The following is a 9838-nucleotide window of genomic DNA, read 5'->3' as shown; positions in this document are numbered from 1 at the left end:
TTGCTGACATAGTGGTGCGGAAGGGTCACTGGACCGGAAACGGGTAACTCTGTTTTTCCCTTCCCAGATGCTGCCAGACCTGCTGAGCTTTTCCAGCAACTTTGCTTTTCTTCCTAACGTGGTCAGATGATGGTTATCATTTACGTAGGTTCAAGTTAAAGCTACGATTAGGGCCAAATTTAGTGCTAAAGTGGGGCTCTTGTGATGGAGTGGTAATGTCCATACCTTTGGCCCAGGAGGCCTGATTTTAAATCTCACCTGCTCCGGAGATGTGTAATAACATATCTGAGCAGGTTGATTACAAAATATCCAGATTGCTAAAAACTATTTAGACATGTGGTTAAAGGAGGGATGTGATTGGAAAATACATCAGACCTTCTGGTATGGTGCCTGAAAACACAAATTTCATAATATAGCTGTTGGACAGTTATTTAGGCAGTGGATCAGATGCATTGATTGTAGTTTGGTTCAGTCTGAAATAGTGGGATAAACTGGTTGAGTTTCGAGGCAATTCCATTTATGTAATCTCCGCAAATTGCTTCTTGAATCACGTGATGAAATCAACTCATATTCTGTTTCCCAATCATATACCAGGCATCTCGTCCATGTGCCTTATTTATTGAGTGAAAATATCTTAGATTTTTATATTCCAGTTGTCCTATTCTAGAGGTGCTAATGTTTCAATATTTCATGGGAAGAATATGGGTGCCTGGAAACAAGTTGTACCAATTAGAGAGGGCCAGTAGGCTCAAAGCGAAGTTAAACAAGACTAGTTTTGGATGACAAAAGTTAGGAGGTTGTACTTTTCCTTCCAAAATCAACTTTAGGTTCAAGGCCTGGGTGTTGATTGCTTGAATTATTTCAAACAAGATTTGGACCTATTTCTGATATTTTCTTTTGTTCTTCCGTAGGATTGCAGCATCAAGGCGAACATTTGTTTGTTATCTCTAATTGCCATTGAGAAGGTGGAAGAGAGCTTCCGTCCTGAACTGCAGCAGTCCATGTAGTGGAGGCGCACCCAATATACAGTTGGGAAGGAGTTTCAGTGGGTATTAACAATCCAGATCCGGAATTACTTCCTGGTGAGTTGATGCTTTAAATGGTCAGAGAAGATTTTCCAAAATATTTTCCAAATTGATCCAGGTCTTAGTTAGTTTTATTGCCTTGCCCAGAAGATCAGATGGTCTGATTGCTTTGGGCAGGGAATCTTTATATTGTGACATGCAAAGAAGTGTGGGACACAGCGATGAGGACCAGCGGGTCGTTTCCAGTCTTCCATTGTTGGTAAAATTGTAAGCAGTTAGTAGTGCTATATCCTCATGATTCATGCATTTATCAGCAGTGCCAAAAATAATGGTCAGCAGCCAACACAGATGCATCAGTTGCTGAAAGATTTCAGACAGAGGAATGTGCTCTGTCATCTAGAGTTTTGCAATGATTCCAAGCAGAGTGTTGCTGCTTTTGAGAATCTCCTTTTACATTCCAGAAATTTAAGAGAGTACAATGCAATTCGCAGACATTAGTACAATAGAGGGTGAGGTGTTCACAGAAAAAAAAATCTTCTGACGGTCATCAAGGGACTTGTCCCAGTTTTCAGCTACACAAGAGTCAACTGTTTGACATGAAGTCAGGCTGAAGATAAATTGCTAAATGTTACATTTTGTGGAATCTACATTGAAATTTATACTCCCAACAGTTAGAATAATCCCTTCAGATAGGGCACAGCAATACTGCCCTTATGGGAAATTCAAATGAAACAATTAACCCCATGTAGAATTGGAATCTTTGACTGGACAGTTCCAAAGCCCTTTGTCCATTCACGTTTTTTCTCATAATTTTTTGTTTTGTTGTACATATTTGAGGGGCTGCAATCATTGAACTGAAATCTTATGTATTGATCTGATAATCCTGAGTGTAACCCAGTGCTCATCTCTGAAGCTGCTGTCTGAATCAAAAGGTCTATAGCTCAACAGCGCCATGAAAAAGAGTGGCCACTGCTGAGAAAATATGGATGTTGCAGCTTACACCAGAAGAAATGTTTTAAAATTATCAACATGCAACTGCTGGCGCTGAAACCTCTATGAAATGATCTCTGGAGTCATGGGCGATATCTGTTTGGTCTGCAGCCACATCCTTGAACAAAATAAGATAGTTCCCCCACTCTTGAGCTGCCATTTTTTAGACCATCAGTAATCAGTATAATTCACGCAGATCAGAGTGTCAATCAGCCCGGTAAAATGGCAGTCAATTGGGTACTTGAATGGTCAATCTTGCTTTCACTTTCTTGTGGCTGGAAGGCTTTCTAAGGCTGGTCCCATTGCCAGGAAAGTTCCCTGCGAATGATATATTGTCGAGGAACAAAACTACCACAGCCCCTCTTCATTTTATTGCCCCTCACCATCCCACACGATGACCTCCACTCATGCGAGCCAAATAAAATATCAATTGCAGCTACCAGTGAAAATAATGTGTGGCTGTTAAGGATTTTCCTCTAGAATTAAATGAAAAATTGATTTAAATTTCTACAAATAATTGCATTGTCATTTAAATACATCTCAATAAAAATACTGATCACAGAAATTTGTTTTTACAGTCTAATAACATTCCTCAGAGACCCTGACACAGTCCTGCAGTGGAATACTGGAAAGCAACCTGAACAGTTACTCAATGTTCTTCCGCCCAATCAATGCAACCCACACACATATCCACAGGCATCTTCCTCACGCCCACAGGGAAAACCAGCCAACAGACTTAAGCGTATTGAGCGTCCACCACTCTGTGTGTGACCACAGAATAAACCTTTTGTTAATTTGTTTTGTTCCTTTAGAACTCACATAAAAATAGCTTCTGCTAATTATTCATATAAGCAGAACTGTGACACATTGTGGACTTGACCAGACAGAAGCATTTGTGGTTTTGCCACTCATCCAGCATTCTGTGGTTTTCACTCAGTGAACAAATATTGCGTGCCCCAAGCTCTCAGCAGCATCCTTTGCATGGAAAATTTCATCTTTCATATCATTGCTTTTCTTGGTAATCAAACATTGCCACTTCTGAATATAACACCATGGCTGTTTATTACATAATTCGTTCTTGCTGCTTTTACAAGCTTCAACTATGCTTTTTTAACAATAATCCTAAAACTTAATATAACATCTGCAGCAAAATTAATGCATGTAGCAGATTTCCTGTTAACACTAAAATTTGAAATAAGATCTGGAGGCACTGTTTAAATTGTAACCTTAGACATTCACCTCTTTGGTCATTAATCTGTGTTATTATTTTCTTACCTTGTATCAACCGTCATAATTAGTGACTTCAAGAACAATGTACCAGGGCATATGTTTGTCAAAATGTAGTTGCTAAACTGCAGGGTTAATGCTGACAATTTTTGACAGGCATTTTGTCCTCAACTTTATATGCTGATGAAATAGGCGCAACACGTTAAAGGTAAACATTTTGAAAAGGTACAGGCTGCACATTCACAAGGTCTGAAATAATTTCAATCCTGCATAAGGCACTGATTCAATGTCCAGGTCTTGCTGACGCTAGTGAAGTTCTCAAGTTACACTCAAGAGGTTTATGACCTTATCTGTAGGGCTCAGATGAATCACTGCTTTGTGCCTTACTGCCAATTATTTATTATCTTTAACTTGTTAACTGTTACAATTATACAATTCTAGAAAAGAATCGACTACAGCTTCAAAAGCAGGTGATAATTTTGAGGCCAGCATTTAGAAATCAAACAATATCAACGATAACTTTGAACTTAATATTCTCATCTTACACCCGTGCCAATCAACCTGTCAGCGTTGTCAAATTGTTAACCGTATGATCTTACAATGTGCTAAAGAATTCTGTTAAATGACTTTTAATAAATCAATGTAGACTTATTCTCGATGTAATCACTGTTACATTTTAAGTGGAAGGTTGTTAAATATATTCATTCATATTTACTTAAATTATTGCCAAGAGGCTTTTAAAAATTAAATTGATTCTCCTAACGGTACAGACTATCTGTTGGACTCAAATTCCATGGGCACCAAATACCACCCAATACCTTTCCATGCAAAGGGTCTTCACCTGCAAGCCTGATTAATGAGCGTCTGTAGTTTGTGAACAACAAAATGACCAAACAAATACTGTCCTCCACAAACATTTACACAAGTGGAGTTTTCAACATAGGTTAATACAGATATAGTAAGTGACATTCACACTGAACAAATCCCATTTAATATCTTCAACAAGAGACATTCTAACAATCATCCATTGATATTGATCAATTCCTTGGTATCCTGCAAGTTTCTCCTGAAGCTGAAGTGAAATGCCCATATAAATACTGTGGCTACGAGAGTAGATGAGAGTCTGAGGCAAGTAATTCACTTCCTAACTCGCCAAAGTTTGCCTGCCTTCCACAAGGCACAAATCAGGAATGTGATGAAATATATCCGACTTGCCTGGATTAGTGCGCTAGACCACCAACCCATCCATCAACATAATAACTCACTCCCTCCATCAGAGATGGCCACACTTGCAGCAGTATATACTGTATGAAAGATGCACTGCAGCAACTCACCAAGGTTCTTAGGACACCACTTCAAATGCACTTAAGAGCGGGATACCAATGCTGACCTCACTGCAGATGCCCACAAAGCAGAAATATAGCAGGGCCAGGTTCCAGCCGACTGCAGCTGGTCACAACAGATACAGGTGATCAAATAGTCATTTAATAGTACAGACTTCGAGCATTGCTGAAAAGAGACTTTTTTTACAAACATTTTGTCTTGCACTCAACAGGATATTTCACAATGTGTGTGCACCCAGGTTTCTGGCTGTGCTAAGGTGAACAAAATAAACAGACACAACAGTCGGAAATTCATGAATTCAAATTGAGATCCTGGCTAGTTTTATGGGCAGGAACTATTTTGAGGGAAATGGACTTTTGAATCAACATTAAAATTCACAGAGTCTTGGGCATGAAGTAATTATGGAATCAATTCATGCGTAAAATTTTGTGAGCTTATTTAAACCTGTTTCTTTCAAGTCTGTCCAATTTAGCCGAGGCTAAAGTGATTCAGATGCAATTCATATAAAATATTAGGAGAAAAGCCTGCACCCAGGATTTTATGCATGGCAACTTTAGCCTTTAACTCAAGAAGTAAAAATATACCTCTGGAATTAGCAAAAAAAACTCAGTGTTTGTGTCAGTACTGTTTTTTTCCACATTTCTCAGCCACTGAGCTAGGGAGGAGGTTGGCAGACACTTAGCAGCTAGCTTATCTTTTCTCAAAGCCAGGGATTGACCCGAGAGAGAGAAAATTTATGACAATGTTCCTTTAACATTTACACATACATAGAATACAATTGAGCCATGGGAATATGACTAACACTTTGCCTACTCATGCTGTTTTATTTAGTTATGTTATTTTAACTCATTTAAAGCTGTGTTCCAAATTAGAACATTGAGAGTTCAGGAACTATACATGCAAAATTTATTTAAGTTGTTATATTGTTTAAGTAATAACATAGAAACAGGTTCAAGCAGAACAAAACCTTTTGCCCATCTAAGCCCACCTATCCACAGTATTCCCTTGCTGCTTTTCTAACTAGCTGGAATCCTAGTGATTACCTGGAGGTTGTCTCTGAGTATGTGTGATGATTGGTATCTCTATTTGTAATCTCTTTCAACATAAAAAAAAATGCTTATTCTTGCATGTAATTAAATAACACAAAAGATCTTTCCTTTTATATTCAAAGACCATTCATCATGAAGCTGGAGATGTGTATGGCTATTATTCCAATATTCAGACAGTTTCACAGCTGCAGACTCTTCTGATAATTCCAAAAAAAAGGCATGGCCAAATTTAACATGTACATTTTAAAAATACTGTTACTCACAATAAAAGTTTAGACATTTCGTGTCTCCTGTGTCTGTAAATCACAAGCTCCTTAGTTTTAATGGTCTGGAAGCAATCATAAGATAAAAATTCCAAAAATTGTTTGCACTTATATCTGTGAAAGCCAACAATCTCCACACTCAACATTCTATATGGAATGAGACACATTGCATGGGATATTTATGTCTCAGTTTGTAAATTGAAAATGGGCTTTTTTTAAAAATCTATTTCCGTAAAAAGGTCATAATGTAAGGTTGCCACCTTCATGTTTTCAGTAAGCATGTGTCGGAATAATTCTTTCTGTATGCCTCTTCAAATGGATATTGAATGCCATGATTCAGAGAGGAACAGTAAGTGCTCCTTCTGTTCTGGCCCGAGTTCCTTCCATGCCAAAAGCAGGCGAATTGATTTTTCATTTCATTGTCATTTCTAGGGACCTTCTGTGCAACATGCAATTTACCGATGTGCCTGCATGCCAAAGCAATTTGTTGTATAAGAAGCATTTTTGTTATGTTTTCTTTCTTCATAAATGTGACCTTTCACACAAAAATCAAATAAACTTACAAAGGCACTGTCAGCATATGACAAAATTCAAATATTTAGCGAACAATTTGGATGATAAAAGACTTCAGGAAGTCTCAGTTTTTCAAAATGTACAAAGATGAAATATAACTCAGAAAAGTGTAGTGTTACTTTTTGGTAGGAACAATAGCAGACACAATATAAAATAGCATAATTTTAAAGAGATTTGGGGTGTATGTACAAAAGCCTTTGAGGATACCGAGGCATATTGACAAGGTTAAAAAGGCAAATGGAACCTTTGCCTTTATAAATAGAGTGCAAAGGTGAGGAGGCAAAGTTAATCCTTGATTCTACCTCACCCAGAGAATTGTGTTTAATATAAAATGTTTAGAAAATATGTCATGCTGTATATTGAGTATGGAGGTAATTAGTGAGCATGCTACCAAGGTGAAAACATTGGCGATGGGGACAGAATGAGAAAAACAATTGTTTCTCCCCACACAGCAGATGGTAAGGGGAAGATTTACTAAAATTGTTCAATATTTTGGCAGGACTTTCATTTAGGGGCTAGAACGTAACTGTATATAGTGTACTGTTACGAGCCTGAAAGGATGTTGGAAGCGGCTTCAACAACAACATTCAAAAATTAATTGGATAATACTTGAAAAATTGAAAGGCTAAGGCAAAAGGGTGGGGGAGTTAAAGAGTTTCAAATTCTCTTACAGCAATAAGAACCAATGTTTGCACTGCAGATCATTCAATGATTCTGATTCATTACTAACACCACGTGAGATGTGGCCTTGGGTGTTTTTACAAATCACAATGACTTGGGAGCCCTTTAAAACTGGTGGGTGTGTGGGTCTCAAATCCAGGATTCCTGCTCCCAAAGGAGGTATCTTTTCCTTCCTTTTAGTCTGAATTATTAAAGTTGCAGGCTGGCTACTTTCCCTTCAGCTTCCCCAACCCAGTGAACAATGCTGGCAGAGTTTGATTAACATTTTTAAATTGCCTTTTATTTTCAACTTAAGAGCCTCAGTAAGGGCAGGGGTATTCTCTGAACCACCCGTTGTAAAACTGAGGTCAGCATGGGGGATGGTTGTGAAGACAGTTTCAGGGATTCCATTCTGTGCATTGGTAACTGTACTGAAAAATATCAGACATTTTTGTGTCACCCTCTCTCGAGCCCCTAAAACCCGAAGGCCTGCACTTCTTCTTCCATTGCAAGGTTCCTTTCCCCATCAAAATTCCCATGAAGTCCAAGAAGTCCCAGGAGTGGCCATTGTTACGTTCTAGCATTGCTAGGACTGCTCATCGCAGGTTGACTATCTGTTTTCTCTTCTGTATACCCTCACTTTCCAGCTTGGACAGAAATGGTAGTCAAATTTACCCTCTTTAAACTATAGAACACCTTTAATGCTCAATATTTTAGTGTTCAAATATGCCTCAAAATTGCAACCTCTAACTGTCTGTCTGCAGTTCACATCTTTTCCTTGGTGTGCATCATCATTTGAGTTATCCTTCTCTGACATGGATCATCTTCGTATCAGTGACTATCTTTGCTGCACCATTCCACCATTTTCTTCCCATTTTCTTGTTTTTCCTCTCCATATATGTCAAATTTCTCTTTATGCAAAAATAAAATCGATTACTATTGTTTTCAGTTGGAAGCTTAATGTACTGTCACTGGAAGTTTAAATGTCATAATGCAGTTTGTTATTATTTCCTTCTTCTTGACTTCTTGAGACTAAGACTATGATAGATATTAGTCCTTCTGTCATTTCTATAAGGGAATGACGCAAACCTACAGTACCCCTTGGCTCAGCAATATGGGTAAAAGGTAAAGAAACCCAACCTGAAAAATGAACTACTTGGCATGATATTTTGGACTAGTAGTCAAATATATTTTTAAGAAACATAACCTGGAAGATACATGATATGAACAAAATGGAAAACTTTGATTCTCATCCAGAATCCAATCAGTTTCCGAAACACAGCCAAACAGTGAGCTGTACAGGCTAACAGTGTGAGTACAGAGCAATTTTTTGCTGATTCAATCAGCAATGTTAATGTCTTGGGTAACAAAATATTCAGGAAATAGGCAGTTTGAAGTAGTTTTCATTAAGGTTAACCTTTGTGTTGGAGAAAAATAATTTTACATATGAATTATGTTAGCTATCAGGAAACATCCTCAGCAGCAAGTGATGACAAGCCTTTATTCCTCTAGGTGAGAGTGGCCAAAGGCTACAAGATTGTGTTATAATTCCTTCTGTTCTCAAGTTTTATTTTTAGTTTGACGTCTCTCTTGAATTTACTGTGAATTTTTTTGTTTAGATTAATATTTTATAATGTTAAATGTTAATATCATATTGTTTATTCATTTTCTTGCAAACATATTTACCTCAGAACAAGCTTTACTGATTCAAGAGCTGAGTCCCATTACATACAATACTGACATGTTGAGTTGGGATATTGGGTTGTCACCCAGCAGGTAATCCATGTCCATTGAGTATCAATGACTCCACCTTCATTGTATAAGTTAAGTGAGTCCTAAGAAACCTCCAATCATATTGCACTTTACACTCGATCAGCATCAAAACAGTCATATGGAAAGAGTAAAGGTAAACTGCCCCTAGCCCCACCAGACCATAGGCCTGCTGTCTCATTAAAGAGAAATATTGGTGGTTGTTTAATCTGAGGGATATCACACCTTAGACGAGGGGACAGGTTGAGAAGGAGTATCCTGCAAGATAACCTCAGCGGGCGTGGTAACGTAACCCCATGCTGTTAGCATCACTCTGTGTCGCAAAACAACCATCCAGCCAACTGAGCTAGCCATGGAAGAAGTATCCATGTTGCAAATTGTCAAACTGTTGTAAAACTATACAAATTATTTTGTTACTTTACATCAATTACCAAGTTAAGAGTGTAGAAACACAAAAACACCTGCATTCCTCCCACTGCACCTTCCAAACCTGTGACCTCTACTACCTAGAGTGACAAAGGCAGCAGATGAATGCAAATGGCACTCCCTAAAAGCTTCCCTCCAAGCACACTATCCTATCCTGGAACCAATTACTGTTCATTCACTGTTGCTAGGTTAAAATCCTGGTACTCCCTGCATGTCAGCAATATGGGTGCACCCACATCTCAAGGATTGTAACGGTTCAAGAAGGCAGCTGAACACCATCAACCTAAGGGCAGTATGTATGCGCAATAGATGATGGCCAAGACAGCAATGCCAACATCCACAGCACAAATATAAAACCTGTGCTGTGTCATCTTAGTTAGTAAGGTGACCCATCCTACAGACATTAATGTAATCCAAAATAACTTCATTTAAGGCTCCCGTCTGACTAGAGTTTTCCTTCCCACAGATGGTTTTTCCAAGTCTGACAACCTGATAAGCTTGCAAAACAGAA

Source organism: Stegostoma tigrinum, chromosome 10, assembly GCF_030684315.1.
Source record: "Stegostoma tigrinum isolate sSteTig4 chromosome 10, sSteTig4.hap1, whole genome shotgun sequence".
Classification (NCBI taxonomy): domain Eukaryota; kingdom Metazoa; phylum Chordata; class Chondrichthyes; order Orectolobiformes; family Stegostomatidae; genus Stegostoma; species Stegostoma tigrinum.
This window is presented reverse-complemented; position numbering follows the sequence as displayed.